Source organism: Pelodiscus sinensis, chromosome 3 (genome assembly GCF_052426305.1).
Source record: "Pelodiscus sinensis isolate ZL-2025 chromosome 3, ASM5242630v1, whole genome shotgun sequence".
NCBI lineage: Eukaryota > Metazoa > Chordata > Testudines > Trionychidae > Pelodiscus > Pelodiscus sinensis.
Genome location: NC_143054.1, coordinates 11,693,332 through 11,710,486, shown reverse-complemented (window position 1 = coordinate 11,710,486; position 17,155 = coordinate 11,693,332). Strand labels below are relative to the sequence as shown.

The 17,155-nt window shown below is 39.9% G+C and overlaps 1 long non-coding RNA gene across 1 annotated transcript; it reads right to left on the bottom strand.

Annotated features, from left to right (window-relative positions):
- Positions 1-216: 216 nt before the first annotated feature.
- On the bottom strand, positions 217-4,115 carry LOC142827553 (uncharacterized). The gene is made up of 3 exons (XR_012902223.2): positions 4,076-4,115; positions 2,463-2,598; positions 217-445 (listed from the first exon to the last, which is right to left on the bottom strand). It is a non-coding gene; the product is annotated as an uncharacterized LOC142827553 (long non-coding RNA).
- Between the last annotated feature and the right edge of the window lie 13,040 nt (positions 4,116-17,155).

The window sequence follows — 17,155 nt, the reverse complement described above, 5'->3', positions numbered from 1 at the left end:
TGCTGAACCTAAAAAGCGAGCTGCATATCATATTGACAAGAAAACTACTTCACTTAGTTCAATTTCTTTTCCAAAGCATTTCAAACAGAAAGGTGCAATGAAATAAACAAGATAGTATGTATATAAACAAGAGATGAACTATTGATTGTAGTTTTAAAAGACAGTGCCAATATAAGAGTTGTTAACATGTCAGTCATGAAAATATTGTGTACCTACTTGCTAAAATTGTTGCCCTTTATTTCTGAACTGTACTTTTTTTATTCTTGAAAAACTAATTGGTGTTTTGCTTATAACTTTTTCTGGAGGCATCCTTCTTGTAATAATCTTCCTATCTTCTCCTTCTAGCTTGTATTTCTCCTTTCCTGATGATCTGTTTTTCTTATTTTCTTTACTACTGTATTAGTTCTCCAATTTCTTTGTTCTCCAAATTCGTTGCTGGTTTCCTCTGCAAGTCAAACAGACACCTCAAGTCCAACGTATCTTTTTTTTTCCTTGTTTACCATTCCCAGTGTCTTTTCTTACACACTTTTTAAAAGCTTCTCTACTGATGCATCATTGATTTTCTTTTCAAATTAATTGTATTTGCACTAGCAGAGATGGGGTGGGGAGAAATGAAACAAAAACCGAAATGACCAGTGGCTTGCAAGATTTTTCATGGAGAAGTTTTAAGTCAGTAGATGCATCTTGTTCTACAGGGATCTCTGTCAACTTCTCTTTTTATGCATTTAATGTTCTTCCCTTGTGATAGCCGCAGGGTGCTTTCACTAAACAATTAATGTAAGGCATCTCCTGGGAACCTAATGGGTATTTAGCAATAAGTTCACTTCCAGTGAATTGTATAATGTGATATTTTGACAAGGGGTATAGTGAGATTCTCGAAAGGTGAAGTTTTCTCCAAAGAAGCAATAAAAAATATTTGGCAGAACTTCTGGTACCATTTTGGTGCGTGGGTAGGACAGAAATGCTCTGTAATTTAGCACACCATTATGTGCTGTAGTATAATATGTTCTATAATTTTAGTGTCATCCAGTTATACTGTTCTCTTTCACTAATACAATGTACAAGTCTTAATCTATTAGTGAAAATAAAATTTGCTGTGACATTTGATATGAAAGCCGCTAGCAATGAAAGATGTACTACCGCAAGAGATATTTGTATTCTGTTAATAAAAAATGATATTAACATATGAAACTAATACTTGGCAGAGATAACTGTTTAATATTAAGGCTCAAATTGTAGAAACTAACTTGAAATCTTAAATATGGTTTGATAATGTTCATTCAGAATTACAGTCACCCAAAAGCTTGTGCATACTTTCAAAGAACTTTATGTGGCGATCATTGTTCCAACAATAATAATTTAATCCAGACATTAAAAAAATTCTGAATTTTATAGAGAATAAACTCACAACTGAATATTTCCCTTCCTGAAATGTTTTCACTGCTTGTTTAAAATAAAACAGAAAATCCAATTTGGAATTTCCTGTAATTTAGTTGCCTTTATTTTGATACCTTATGTAGTGCTATGAAATCACACTGAGAATTTTTTTAATATGGTATGTGATTTTTCATGTCTTCTTTTCTGTGTGACAATAATGTGTTTGTATATACAATTTTGTGCATGAGTATCTATCTATCTATCTATCTATATATATATCTAAGCCTTGAAAAATTCTACTTATTTGCAATGAAAAAGTAATTTTGGGGGGTGCAGGTAGGTAAAACACCTTTTCATGTCTTTTAGTATTATTACTATGGGTGGATATAAGGGCAAATAGATGTGTGTTTGTGTTTGTATGTAAATTTCTATCATACAAACATATATACATACACACACACACACGTAGATAGATATTATTCATTAACACTATTCCAAGGTTTTTTATTTTCATTTTCCAACTCCCATCCACACAAAATATTTAACATAATAAAAATAGTGATGCAATACTAAACAAATTAAAATAATCTGACTACATTATTTGTCTCCACTAATTATACAATTTTTAATACTACATTAATAAAAATGTCAAACATCAGCCTAGGAAAACTGTGTTTGCTGATTCAATGAAGATTTTCAGTTGCAACATACTACTGATATTGCTTTTCTCCTAAAACTCTGCTTCAAAAGGAAATAATTTTAGAGCATTGTAAGTATACTATCTACCACTAAGAGAAAACTACAAATAACTTTAGAACTACTTTGCCAGATTAGAATGGTTCACCTTACAGTTTATGATTAAATTAAGCTTGTAACCATCCTTAAAAATCCCTAGTTTTCAGCTATTGAAGTCGGAAATAAAAAGTCTAAATTTGTTGTAGCAATTGTTTTTATGAGTAATGAGGGCAGAAAAGATTGGTGGTTTTCTCATTATAGGAGTGAATCTGATCAAAATCAATAACAAAGCAAACATTTGACATTGAATCAATCAATATAAAAGGAGTAAAATGTTGCTATTTTTTTACCCTGCTTTTCCTCCTTTTTTTGACCAGGTATCATAGCACAGATGCCTGCAGCAGTCTCCACTTCAGCGTCTAAGCTTATTAAGTGGCAAAGCTCATCTGGATTACTGTTGAAATTGTACAGGAAACTAGCGTGTCGCTAAAACAACAAAAATAAACCAACAACAAAAAATACAATTAGCTAACTTAGCTAAACACAAAGACTATGTTGTGAGGTCAGCACCAGATTGTAAGGATGGTGTTTTGATGGTAATATCTGTTTAATATATATACAGTGTATGAATTTCTAAATTAAGTTTATTTACAATTTCTTGGTAAGCAGCTGTTATATTTAATATATAGCGGAAGTTCCTCAGCTGATTTACATTGGTGTAGCTCCATTAAAGGCAGCAGAGCTCTGCCAGTTTATACTACTTAAGGATCTGGCCCTTTATGTTTGAGGACACTTTTACCTTTACAACAGAATATAATGTAATATTAAATATTAACAATGATGTGGAGTTGGCATGTATCAATATTAGCACTCCACAGGATAAATTTGTAGTATTATGTTTAGCTGTAACTTACTAAGGCTTTGTTTTTATCTGTTCTGAGAGAAGATTCTAGTTCAGGCCTAAATGCTAAATATGTTATATATATAATCTTTTAGGCCCAGATCAGGCAAAGATTTGTACACAATTAACTGTAATGACTGTAGACATCATTGCTGTAGTCATATGCTTAAAGTTAGGAATGAACATAACTGTTTACACCCTAAATTATCCTTATTTATTTGTATAGCTCCAGATACTAATCTTGTGTAAATGATAATCTGGACTAACTCCACTGAAGTCAAGGGGACTATTTAGGATTCACTCCATTGTAATTTGGGTTATTGTTTGGCTTTTAGGAGCAAAAAAATATATATCTGTGCATGCTGAATAATAATATAGGTCTTGCTTCAGCAAGGTGCTTAGGCAGTTGAAGTAAATGGAGTTTCTCATATGCTTAAATCTAGGCATGATGTTAGCGACAGACAGACAGACAGACAGACAGTTTCTTTCTTTCTTTCTTTCTTTCTTTCTTTCTTTCTTTCTTTCTTTCTTTCTTTCTTTCTTTCTTTCTTTCTTTCTTTCTTTAATAATTCAAAGGAAAGAACTAAATCCATTGTTAATTGTAACTCAAAAATCAAGGGAGCTATGCCACAGATGAAGTTCGACAATTTTTGTTACATCTACACTACATTAAGGGTATGTCTAGACTACAACATTTTTGTGGAAGAAGGTACGCAAAATGCACTCTGCATTTTGCGTACCATTTTCCACTTTTGGTTGTGGTTTTTTTGGAAGAGGCTTTTCCAAAAAAAATTTGGAAGAGGCTTTTCCAAACTGGGCCAGATTTGGGGGAAAACCCCCTTTTTTTAGAAGATCCCTTCTTCCTCATGGAAGGAAGACAGGGCTTCTGAAAAAGTGCATCTGCTCTTCCACAAAAAAAAGTGGAAGAGCAAATGTGTTCTCTGGACACGGTGGAATTTTTTCAGGATACCTGTGGTATCTCAAAAAAAACCCTGCAGTCTAGACTTACCCTAAAGGCTTTGCGTACCTTTTTCTGCAAAAAAAGGAGTGCATTTTGTGTACCTTGTTCAGCAAAAGCATTGTCGTCTAGACATACCCTTAGTTTGTTTAGTTAACAGAGAGATAGCAGAATGTTCACAGAATCACAGAACTGTAGAATGTCCTCGGAATGCTGTTCTATATTGTGTCCTCAGCTACACTAATGTAAATCTGGGGAAACATTTTTGATGGAAAATTATTTTGGGGGTTTGTTTTGTTTTAAGAGTAACTGACCTTTTTCACAAAAAGTGTCTGCTTTGATTATTCGTTAAAAAACAACAATTTGTCGCTGGAAACTTTTTGGTTTTCACATGAAAATGTGTTGGTTTTCATCCCAATATTTGGTTTACTGACAAAATATATTTAATTTTGCAGCAGAACAAGCAGAACACATTCCTCCCCGCTCTAGCAATATGAGATGAATTGTCTGCCCCACATGAGCCTGGAAAGGGTTAAAGAGGCTCAGATGGGGTTAACTGACAAGCTACACCTGGAAGAGAGATAAGCTTGATAGGCAAGCACAGATTGAAGATGAGCAGGAGCAGGTGGGGCTGCTGTAAGGTCAGGAAGTGAGGACACAAGGGGTGCATCTACACAGCACCCTAAAGTCGAAATAAGATATGCAACTTGTGCTATGCAACTTGCATATCTTATGTCGACTGAATTTCAAAATAGCTTATTTTGAAATTTGGCACATGTACAGTGCCAGATTTTGAAATAATGCCCAATTTTGAGACATCCCTTAATCCTCGTGGTATGAAGGTTACAAGGATGCTGAAATAGCGCACCCATTATTTCCAAAAATATTTTGAAATAATGGGCGGCTTGTTAAGACACGGGGTAGACGTACCCAAGGAGACTGCAATATGGTTGTCAGCAGTCTAACTCTCTGGACTTAGAGAGGAAAGGGGGTAAATCCAGGAAGGGTTTATAAGTCCTGGGATTCTGGCCTTGAAGGCAGAGTTTATCCAGAGGGCTTAAGTCTTATAGAGGTGGAAGAGGAAGCAGCCCAGGGAAATGGCAACAGGGATTGAGGGATGGAGTAGACATTGGTTGCTGATTGTAGGGTTCCTGACCTGTAACCTGAGCAGAGGTGATAAAGGTTCCTCTAGTCACTACTGGGGAACTGACATAGCCTGGAATTGGAGAACTGCCGAGAATTATACCCAGTCAGCCAATCCATTGAAAGTTTGACACCCCAAAAGGGGAATGCTATCATGACCTGGCTGATGGGACAAGACATGAAGAAGGAGCATCCTGAGTCCTAAAGAAAAAGCACTGGAACTCCTACAGTGTGAGAGCATTCTCAGCAGAAATGAGGGACAGAAGGAAGCATCAGACTGAACAGACACTGCAGACACCACCACAAGGAGGCGCCCTAGCAGTGAGTGAACAACCCCATGACACAATAATTGTTAATTCCCAGTGGTGGTGAGAGGCAACACTGAACCATATTTGTGCCAGGCTTGGGACATGCTGAGCCCTGCTTGCATGCTAAATGTTCTGTTTAATTTTAGAGCTCGTAAGAAAACTAATATATGAGGGTTTTTTTCTAATTTCCCCAATTCTCCTATTATTCTGCTGAAATTCAAAATCCAAAAGTCCATTGCAATTCAAGAAATATCAACCAGCTCTGTAGTTGGCAATGAAACAAGGAAATTACAGAGACAGTGATATTTTTTCCAAAAGCTTCAGGGGGTAGCCAAGTTAGTCTGTTACAGAATAAAAAAAATGATCCGGTAGCACTTTATAGACTAACAAAACATGTAGATGGTATCATAAGCTTTGTAGATACCATCTACATAAAAATGTAGATGGTATCATGACCCTGGGGTCATCTGAAGAAGTGGGCTGTGCCCACGAAAGCTTATGATACCATCTACATGTTTTGTTAGTCTATAAAGTGCTACCGGACCATTTGTTGTTTTTTTTTCCAGAAAGTTCAAAATGTTAACAATTATTCTTGTTGGATTTCAAATATAAAGGATTTCAACCAGCTATGTTGGTCATAGTCATCCCTGTTAGCAAGGGGCCACATCTTGATTCATGGTGTGGCAGGTAAGTTTGGCTGTTCTTTGCTTTTCCTTATTCTAATTGTCAGTGGTTGATGTTTATTCCAGCGTTGTTCTGCCACATTGCTGCTTGCTGTAATGTACCAACTTCACTTCCCTTACTTGAATTTCTTCAGAAACATTCTTCTTTATACTGCCACCATGGCTCACTTTTCCTCCTGGCAAATAGCCTTCTGCCTTTAATAGTAGTTGGAATGCCACTTGCGTGTATGAGACCATCGGTGAATCTGCTGGGCTCACATAGAATCCTATGAATAGTTCTCCATGTTGGAAGCTCTTGGCCAAGGTTTCATTGAGGAATATCTTGTGTGTGGGTGTGAGCTCAAGGAAAGACAATTGTTCCATTCCAGCAATGCATCAGAATAGCTTTCTGTATGCTTGCCCTGGGCTCTAACAAAATCCAAACTCTGATACTTATTTATTTCCTTTGCGGTCTGGAGCAATTTACATACTCTCTTCTGAGTTCCAGATTCCAATCCCACTGAAATCCCTGGGGATTCTACCGGTGAAAGAAATGGAGAGAATAGGCCCAGTTCAGAATATCTCTTTGGTATATGCATTACTTTAAGAAGGGAAATAATTCCACTGACTTCTATAGGATTACTCGCCTGCTTAAGGCTAAACATGCTTGCATGCTTTGTGGAATCAAGGACAATGATACTTAACCACCCCACAAGTGTGAGGCAATGTATTTCTTGTATATCACTTTGAAGATGTGGATTTATGTGGAAGGCACTCAGATACTTTGCTGCTGGGTGTTAATATGAAACCTAAAACAAGTATTGCTGCTATTGTGTTTCCCTTGCAATCTGGAACTGAGCGCTCAGTCCAGATATTCTCCCTTCAAAGGATGAAATAATTTAAATTCCACCTCATAGCTTGTCACTGTGGCAGCAAATTGCCAAGGCTTTCCCTTAATTTGTAGTTTTCCTTTCATCAAGGAAATGGATATGAAAAACAGAGAGTGATGATAAGAAATCGCACAACACACCAACAATCAACATGAGCTGATTATCTGTGCGAGGATTCCTGAATCCTAATTGCTTTCAATGCTCTCAAAACACAGTGAGTTGGAGAAATAATGACTTTCAAAGCACAGTAAAGGGCAATTACACCAAGCTGGAGGAGGTACCTTAGGAACCTTTGTCTCAAGCCTGATACATGCCTGCAAATATATGTATGAATCTCAACAGGTTTGATTCAGCTCCATCTAATTAGTTCCAGGTAGTTCTATGTGTTTGGACCTTTTTTGATGAGAGCACTAACATGATCTACTGGTCTCAGAGGTGTAGCCGTGTTAGTCTGTAACTTTCAAAACAACTAGTAGCCCTGTGGCACCTTAAGGCATGTCTACACTAGAAAAATATTTTGAAATAACTTATTTTGAAATAATAATTCCCAAAATAACTGTTTTGAAAAAGCATGTCCCCACTACTGGGAAGCCTTGAAATTAGTCCAAGGCAGGCTCCGCTAATGTGGACACTCTACCTCAATTTTAGCCCCAGAAAGCACTGGGCAGTAATTATTTTGAATGACTTTGGGGAGTACTTATTTTGAAATAGCAGCAGTGGAGTGTCCATACAACCACTATTTGGAAATACTATTTTGAAATAACAGGCTTGGCAGTGGAGACACTCCGCTTGTTATTTTGAAATAAGGAGAGTTACTTCAAAATAACTCCCTCGTGTAAATCAGGGCTTAGTATCATGAGGTTTTCGTGGGCAAAACCCATTTCCTGAGATGATGACCTGGAAAGGAGTAACAGAAAGCAAGTATTTTAATAAAAGAAAAAAAAAAGAAAAGGTACCTACCAATTGTGGGACCAGTGCTAATGAGGCTAATTAAGTGGGCTGGAAGCGTCTCATACCTAGCTTTTGATGTAACAATGAGGTATTAAAGGCATGAAAGACTGGCTTTATAATGCAACATACAGTTAGGTTGCGTCTAGATTGGCATGATTTTCTGGAAATGCTTTTAACAGAAAAGTGTTCCGTTAAAAGCATTTTCGGAACAGAGCATCTAGATTGGCATCGAAGCTTTTCTGCAAAAGCACTTTTTGCGGAAAAGCATCCGTGCCAATCTAGACACGTTTTTCCACAAAAAAGCCCTGATCGCCATTTTCACGATCGGGGCTTTTTTGCGGAAAACAAATCTGAGCTGTCTACACTGGCCCTTTTGCGCAAAAGCTTTGCTCAAAAGGGACTTTTGCCCGAACTGGAGCAGAATAGTATTTCCACAGGAAGCATTGATTTCAGACAGTAGGAAGTCAGTGCTTTTGCAGAAATTCAAGCGACCAGTGTAGACAGCTGGCAAGTTTTTCCGGAAAAGCGGCTGATTTTCTGGAAAAACTGGCCAGTCTAGACACAGCCTTACTGTCTTTGTTCAAGCCCAGTGATCTACATGGGGCATCTTTCTGATTTTCTCACACCCCTCTTCACATCCTGCTTCTTCACCACTTCAGATTTAAAACTCTTCTCTGCATGGTCCAGGCTATCCAGACATATCTCTATCTTTCCTTTCTTATTTGGGTACAATAGTTGGTCTGTTTTTATGCAGGCCATCAGACTGGAGGATTGTTTGTGGCCAAAATTCCCCAACCTTCACTATTGTGCAGGGTCCTGTATACCACTTGTTCTGCACAGTGGGAGGAAGTAATGCCTGGATTTATACAGGGATAAAGTGTGAATCCTTTAGCCACATTACAGTACACTTACCTGCTGAGCCTCACTGAAGTCAGTGGAACTAATTACCTAGTAGGATAAATCTCAGCATGAGAAGAGTAACATAATCCAGCCCATAGCAGCTGACATCTTTTGGAATAAAAGGCTCTGTATAAATACAAGCTAACAACAATAATAAATGATGATATTTTAAAATATAATCCACCAAAGAGCAAAATGAAGAAGGATCTCCTTTGTTATTCCACTTCCAAACATGACAGTCAATTAACACACACAGGGCCAGAAACTGCTTTCAGTAACATCGGCATGAATCTGGCGTGTGTCCTTTAATGTCTGTAGAGTTATCATAATACATTCTGATATATGTGAGCAGTACTTTTTTGCTATAGCTGTTTTGTGCTTGACTTTTAAGTTGATCGGTTTCTGATGGTACTTTTGTGGAGGACCATCCATGTGTCACTCATTTATTAAGCAAGTCCAAGGAAAGGGCGAAGAAGATCTAAAGCAATCTTTGGCACAGCTCGTCTATATTGACCATGATTTAGTTTGGCATCTAAGGGCTGGCGCTGGCTCTGAGATGTCTGATGTTTGTTTTAAGAGTGTCACATATCCATATCCTGCTTGAATAGCAAGTTCAATCGGTGAATATACATAACCTATTGTCTTTTCTTATTCTTTTTCTGTAAAGGAAAAATTATATCCAGAACATTCATGAATTAAACATTCCAATTTGCTGGCAAAGTATACTTTTTACAGGGATTGTTTCACAGTGCAACTTGTCGAGAAGCCCCAGGGAGAGAGGACAACCCTATCCCTGTGTCACTCCTGCAGCTTGGGGCCAGGTGAGAAATACCAGTCCATGGCTGCTGCAGCTCCAGTGGGCACAGCCAGGGGGCAGGGTTCATGTTCCCTGGCAGGGGGATAGATAGACAGGAATAGACACACAAACAGGCAAACTCAAATATATAGTAGATAATTGTCCCTTTCTCCTCCCCTGCCACCTGCTGCCCCAATGCAGTTATGATCCCCATCTCTGGCCTTTTGCTGCCCCCCTGTGGCCATTATGCAGTACAACTGTCTCTGGTAGCAGACTCCTCCCTTTCCATTTTATGAAAAACAATCACATTCCAGGCACATCCCATTGTCCTGGCACACCCAGATCCTTGCCTTGCTTTAAATTATAACACAAAGCTGCATACTAAATTTGGTGGCCCTAGCTCTTACCATTTAGGAGTTCTTGAACAGATTCACAGACAGATGGATGGAAGGACAGACACATATACACAAATTTTCTCAAATATATAGTAGAAAAGTTGTAATGTCAAGTAAAAGAAATAAAAAGTAGAGATGGTAACAAATAAATTAGGGTAAAAAGACTAAGACTAAACAAGGTACAGCCTTGGTTCAAGATAGATTTCTTACCAATCTCTCTTCTTTCCAGCCATTGACGATTCCCATCAGTCAGGATCTTCCACACAAGAGCAAGGGACTTGTGTTCCTTGTCTTCCTAGGTGAAAGATCTGTACCTAAGCTAGTGTATCACTTGTATTCAGTTACAAGGGACCTCAGTAACCTCACCCATCTTTCTCAGTTTGCAAGAGCTCTGTTTCCTTGGGGGTGGATGCCAAAGATGGCTTCTGCCTTTGCTTATATCTTCCAAAGTTCAGTTACATTGCTTTGGAGGCAAGATGACCTCATGCTGTTTTTCCCTTCTGGAGAGCTTCCCATCTGCTGTACATAATAGGACTTCCATTTTTTATTCCACTATATCTAATGTGCATCATAGACAAGTAAATAGTTTTGATGTGCCCTTCTGCCTGGGACAGATTTGTTTCTGACTTTGTTTGTACAGAGATTGTTAAACCTTATGCCAAAGAGTATCCATAACACCTTATATAGTGTTAAAACAAACATTTTATAATTATATTGACCATCAGAGTCAGAGGCTTTTTAAAGCACCTCACTTGGTAAAGTTTTATAATACAGTAATATTATATACAATTAATTGATTCAATTATTTATTACTTGATTCAATTATTTATTACAATAGATACATGTTACTATTATACTACTACCAGAAACTTTAGTATATGATGGTAGATTGAATCAATATTATATTGGGTCACATATAGGATACATATATGTATTTCCTAACACTGTCCTTAAACACTAAGGGTGCATCCAGACTGGCAAGTTTTTCCGCAAAAGCAGCTGCTTTTGCGGAAAAACTTGCCAGCTGTCTACAGTGGCTGCTTGAATTTGCGCAAGAACACTGACAATCTAATGTAAGATTGTCAGTATTCTTGCGCAAATACTATGCTGCTCCCGCTCAGGAAAAAGCCATCTTGCGCAAATGCTCTTGCGCAAGAGGGCCAGTGTAGGCAGCTAAAAACTGTTTTGCGCAAAAAAGTCCCAATGGCGAAAATGGCGATCGGGGCTTTCTTGCGCAAAACTGTGTCTAGATTACCACGGACGCTTTTCTACAAAAAGTGCTTTTGCGGAAAAGCGTCCGTGCCAATCTAGACGCTCTTTTCCACAAATGCTTTTAACAGAAAAACTCTTCCGTTAAAAGCATTTGCGGAAAATCATGCCAGTCTAGACATAGCCCAAGTGTCGGGAATGATGCTATAACCTTGTTCCACTTCTCTACATTTGTAAGCTCCTATACAAAAAAGTCACGATATCCTGCACGTGCTGACTTCTGTGCCTTGTTGAACAGCCATAACATGTTGCCTCCATGCAGTCTGCACATTTACTTGCAAATCTGAGCTAAATTCAGCTTCAAGGTCCTCTGGTTTCTTTAGCCAATGGCTCAAGACACTGGGGATTCTGCAGCAGCTTCAAAAACATTTTAAAAAATCATATTTATTATTTGTCTAATGGTATCAAATAGAGGCCTGGATTAGGGTTCTGTGGTGTCAGATGCTGTACATAAAAATAACAAAAAAGACGATTCTGCGCCAAAGAATTTTGTTTGGGTCTATAGTAAGGGCTTCTGCCAGTGTAATTGCATCAGTCAGTGTGTGAAGAGGCATGATTCCTGACTGACAGACCAATGTAGGCTGAAGCCCATAGTGCAGAAGCCAGGTCTGCTGTCAAGGGGGACAAAAGGGGCAGTTGCTTTAGGGTCTAGCGATACAAAAGGGCCTGGAAACCCCAACTGCCACCAGCACCCTGGGCCCTTTAAATCACCGCTGGAGCACCATGTGGTCCAGGCAGCACCTGGCCCACCAACAGGGTCAACAAAGAGGGTAGTTGCTCTGGGGCCTAGTGATTCAAAAGGGCCTGTGGCTCTGGCCACTGCTGTTGCTGCAGTGACAGCAGCTGGAGCCTGGTTTTCCTTTGAATCCCTGCTGGAGCCCTGGAGCGGCTGCTCTGCATGGCTTTGGGGGGAAGGGGACAGTGCCACAGCCTGAGTGGCACTGAGGGTGGGCAGCCCTGGCCCTGCCCTTCTGCCTGAGGCCCCGCCCATTCCGGGGGCACAAAACTGGCCCTCCCACACCTTGCCCTGGGACCCGCAGTAACTGTTGGCCCCGCTGGGCAGTGCTGAGGGCTGACTGCCCCCAGCCCTGCCTCTTCTGCCCAAGGCCTGCCTCTTCTGGGATCACGGAACTGCCCCCCCCCCCCAATTTGCCCAGGGGCCCTGCAAATCTGTTGGCCCCCCTGGCAGAAGCAGTTATACTAGTAAAGTTCCAGCTGGGGAAACAGCGGCGCAGGGAAGCACTTGCCTACAGGCTCCCATTGGCCAGGAATCATGCAAGCATGGGGTGGTGTGGATCCACCTGTCACCCCCACTCAGAAGCTGCTCCAGGTAAGCACCCCAATCCCCTGCCCCCTGCCCGCACTTAACTTCCCCCCAGACTGCTTCTGCACCCCACCTCCTGCCCAGATCCTGCACTCTCACCTCCAGCCCCCTCCCTGGCAGCCCCCAACAACACAGAGAACCCCTCATTTTTGGCCCCATCCCAGATCCTGGAGGTCCCAGAAAATCTCCTAGCTCCAAATTCCTAGAAGAGTTAATCCAGCCTGAGGGGGGAGGGCCTGAGCCTTGGCACCCCTCCCTCCTCCCATGGTGCTGGAGCACAAGGGAAACTCTGACACCTGGATTTGCATAAGTGAGTTTAGTGTTTCTTTTTTTTTTTCTGCTTCTCAATTAGGGACCATATCTGTGAGTTATTTTGTGGAGGCTAATTTTGGGGTAGGGGGGTTTGTTTCTCACTTGTGTGTGGCTTCTTACTTATTTTTCTGTAAGTCAGTGACCCCTAACCCAAAAGGTTCCCCATCCCTGACCTACCAGGTTTGTACACGGAGAATGTAGAAAAAATATATTCTCCTTAACCTCTGAGAAAAGGACAAGAAGCAATGGGCTTAAATTATAGGAAGGGGGAGGGAGGGTATGTTGGTCATTAGGAAAAACTTCCTAACTGTCAGGGCTGCTAAGCACTGGAAAAATTGCCTAGGGAGGTTTTGGAATCTCCATCATGGGAGATATTTAAGAGCAGGTTAGACAAACACCTGTCAGAGATGATCTAGATGGTGCTTTGTCCTTCCAATGAATGCAGGGGATTGGACTTGATCTCTTGAGATTCCTTCCAGTTCTATGATTCTGTAATTCAACTAGCTGAGTATCTAGCAAACATAAGCAAACAGGAGCAAACTATATTTGCTTAGTCTTAGAGGGGCAGCCGTGTTAGTCTGTAACTGAAAAAACTTAAAAAAACACAAATAGTTCTGCAGCACCTTAGAAATAGTTCTGCAGTACATCTAACAAAACATGTAGATGGTATTATGAGCTTTCATAAGCAAAATGCACTTCTTCAGATGAATGGCGTAAGGGGTCCAAGGTACAAATAAATAGCATAGAAAGAGAGGGGATGGGGATGGAAAGAGAAGGAAAAAAGTAGGGGAAAAAAACTTATCAATTAGAGTGTCCGTGCTAAATGAGGCTAATAGAGTGGATGTAAGTACCCAGTGCTTTGCTTTTTATTAGGGTGTGGAATATAGAAATCCATCCAAGTCAGGTCTTTGTTCAAACCCCGAATACAGCTGTCAAACTTGTAAATGAAATCAAGTTCTGCAGCTTCTCTCTCCAGCTGTTTTTTGAAATTGCTCTAGTCACTTTTAGATCCATTAATGTAGATTCACTGAAAATTCTCCACACTAAGGCCGTGTCCAGACTCAGGGGTTTTTTCGGGAAAAGTAGCCTTTTCCCGAAAAAACTTCCCCTGCGTCCAGACTCAAGCCGCGTTCTTTCGAAATTATTTCGAAAGAACGCGGCTTTTCTTTCGATGGCGGTAAACCTCGTTTCACGAGGAAGAACGCCTTCTTTCGAAAGCTCCTCTTTCGAAAGAAGGCGTTCTTCAATGTAAAGAGGCCGTCTTCGAAAGAGAGCATCCAGACTCGCTGGGTGCTCTCTTTCGAAAAAGCGGATTTCTCTTTCGAAAGATCCGCCTGCAGTCTAGACGCGATCTTTCGAAAGAGGCTCTTTCGAAAGATGCTTTCGAAAGAGCCTCTTTCGAAAGAAGCCTGCAGTCTAGACATAGCCTAAGGTTCTCAGACAATGGACACTTTTTGTTTCCTTTGGGGATTTTTTTCATAGACAATATTTATAGTTTTTCAAACAACTACAAGTATAATTTGGAGCAATCACAAATGCCCCCATCCTAGTTAGAATCACCTGTTTTGTAGCATCTTTGCAGATTATTTGGTTTTTAAAACGAAGATTTTAATTTAATTATATATGCCAATAAGCAATACAATCCACCTAGTATTCCTTGTGTACTTTAATTTCATACTCTGTATGTCTTATTCTGCCCTTCTATTTTCCTTTTTACTCATGTGACAGAATTTTGTACTGAATACACATGTCTGCATTGTAGGATTTGTCATTTTGGTAGCTGGATGGGGAATGATTGAAGTGTCTGGTACCGGAGAGTATACAAAGCAGTTTGGGATTTTGGGGTAAGCACATGGGGGCATGTTAAATAGATGTAAATGTTGACATTCTCTGATCCATCTTATGGGTTTCAGAAGAATAAAAGAAGAGACATACTAAATCAGACCAGAGGTCCATCTAGCCCCCTATTCTGTCTTCCAAATATGACCTCAAAGTTTTGTTGGCAATTCACACCTCTCAGAGCTATTGTTTCAGACTCTGAAGACACACAGAGACATGACTGCTCCCGCTTTCACTGGGTTAACATTGGTCAGCTTGTCATAGTGAATGAAAACTTCATTAAAAAAAAAAAACCCCTGAAAACTGAGATTCCAGAGCAACATGACCAGCTCAGGGACAGATTCTGCAGGAAACTCTGGGTCCCTGTAATTACACAGTACACAGTGCCCTGCTTGTCATATTATCACTGTTGTCAGTCTGTGTGTTCCTTGTCCATATATGAATCTATAAACTGGTTTAACTGCAAAGTGACTCATTTCTTTAGTTCCCTCAAGTGTCAGGTAGTTTTATTATGCCAGTCAAAAGTCATCACTACGAATGACTATGGCACCAACCCTGAGAACTTAACACATGATGTTATGACATGTCTGTGTCAGGAGTGCATTTGTCACAGATAGCCTTGGTGACAGCTGTTGGTTGCTTGGTAACCTACCGTGCTTTGCAGAGTTATCATGAAATGAAGTGAAGTCCGTAATGAAGGTAGACATGACTTCACACTCTCCACTGAGAATGAGAAAATGAACACCATGCTAATGTTACAAAGGGTCCCAGATCTGTTAGATACCACATGTAACTTTTGCCATTTTTGTCACCTCAGGAAGGGATGCAGAGATAAAGTTTCTAGATACCATTAATGACTGCTCCTTGTGGCAGCTAGTCCTAGAACCCACAAGGGGAGAAGCAATTCTTGATTTAGTCCTAAGTGGTGCACAGGATCTGGTCAAAGGGGTGAACTGAATAGCTTGATGTAGGGGAGCCTGGACTACCCTGCCTTGACAATAAATGGTAATGTCTGCCTTGTCCAAAGCGTGGATCCCTAAAAAAGCAAAACCCAGGCCTGTCTCAAGTCTGGTGCACATAAGCACACAGGCAAGGTTTGGGAGGCAGGAATGTTTTGAATAACAATGCAGATTAAGTGTGGTACAGCAGGACCATGTCAAGAACACACAACAAGCAACCTTGGACTGGTACTTCTGTTTCTGATAAGGAAAAATTACAGGTGCAGCCACACAACTGTCAACTATGCAAATAGCAGCAACATCCTGAGTAGGATGTACTCCAAATAGGGCATTGGGCATTTTACGTATCCTACCCAATATATAACTAATTGGTAAATATGATTAGAATGACTAAGTCTCGCTTTGCTATAAAGGGCTTAGTAAGAAAAATTGATGGGGGGGAATGTGGCAGGATTGACCCACAGGTCCTACTTGATGTAACTAGATGTAAACAGGCCCTTTACATGGTGACTCAGTGCATGGCATTCCATTGCGTGGGAAGAAAAGGAAACATTACCTCCTGCCTGGTCCTGTAGGTACATCCGGGTGAAGTGTAAGTGAATTAGAATTTATTATTGTATTATAGTAGATCTTCTATTAATTGCTTTTGTGTTGCTTTGCGTTGTATTAATTGCTTTAGAATATAGTATTTAAGGTTTAAGTTGTATAGTAATTGTAAAACTTAAACAACTGTAATAACTGTTTAAAGCTTGCAATAAATAAGAAAGTGGTTAAGTATAAATCAAACCACATGACACTTGGTAAGAACATCTATAATGTAATGAAATTTAACATATTTGTAAGGGGAGTAAGCAAAAAAAAAAGCATGACAGTAGCACTTAACTTCAAAAAGAGGAACTATACAAAAGTGAGAAAGCTATTTAAATGGAAAGTAAAAGCAACAGTCACAAGAATGAAATGCCTGCAAGCTGCATGGAAAAAAAAATTAAAAGCACCCTAATAGTCTCAATCTAGAGATGTATAACCAAAATTACAAAAAAAAGGACCAAAAATGCCACTAAGGCTAAACAATGGAATAAAAGAGTCATAGATAAAAAAAGATATATCTTTTTAAAATTGGAAATCAAATCCTAGGCTATGTCTAGACTGCAGGCTTCTTTCGAAAGAGAAATCCGCTTTTTCGAAAGAGAGCACCCAGCGAGTCTGGATGCTCTCTTTCGAAGACGGCCTCTTTACATTGAAGAACGCCTTCTTTCGAAAGAGGAGCTTTCGAAAGAAGGCGTTCTTCCTCGTGAAATGAGGTTTACCGCCATCGAAAGAAAAGCCGCGTTCTTTCGAAATAATTTCGAAAGAACGCGGCTTGAGTCTGGACGCAGGGGAAGTTTTTTCGGGAAAAGGCTACTTTTCCCGAAAAAACCCCTGAGTCTGGACACGGC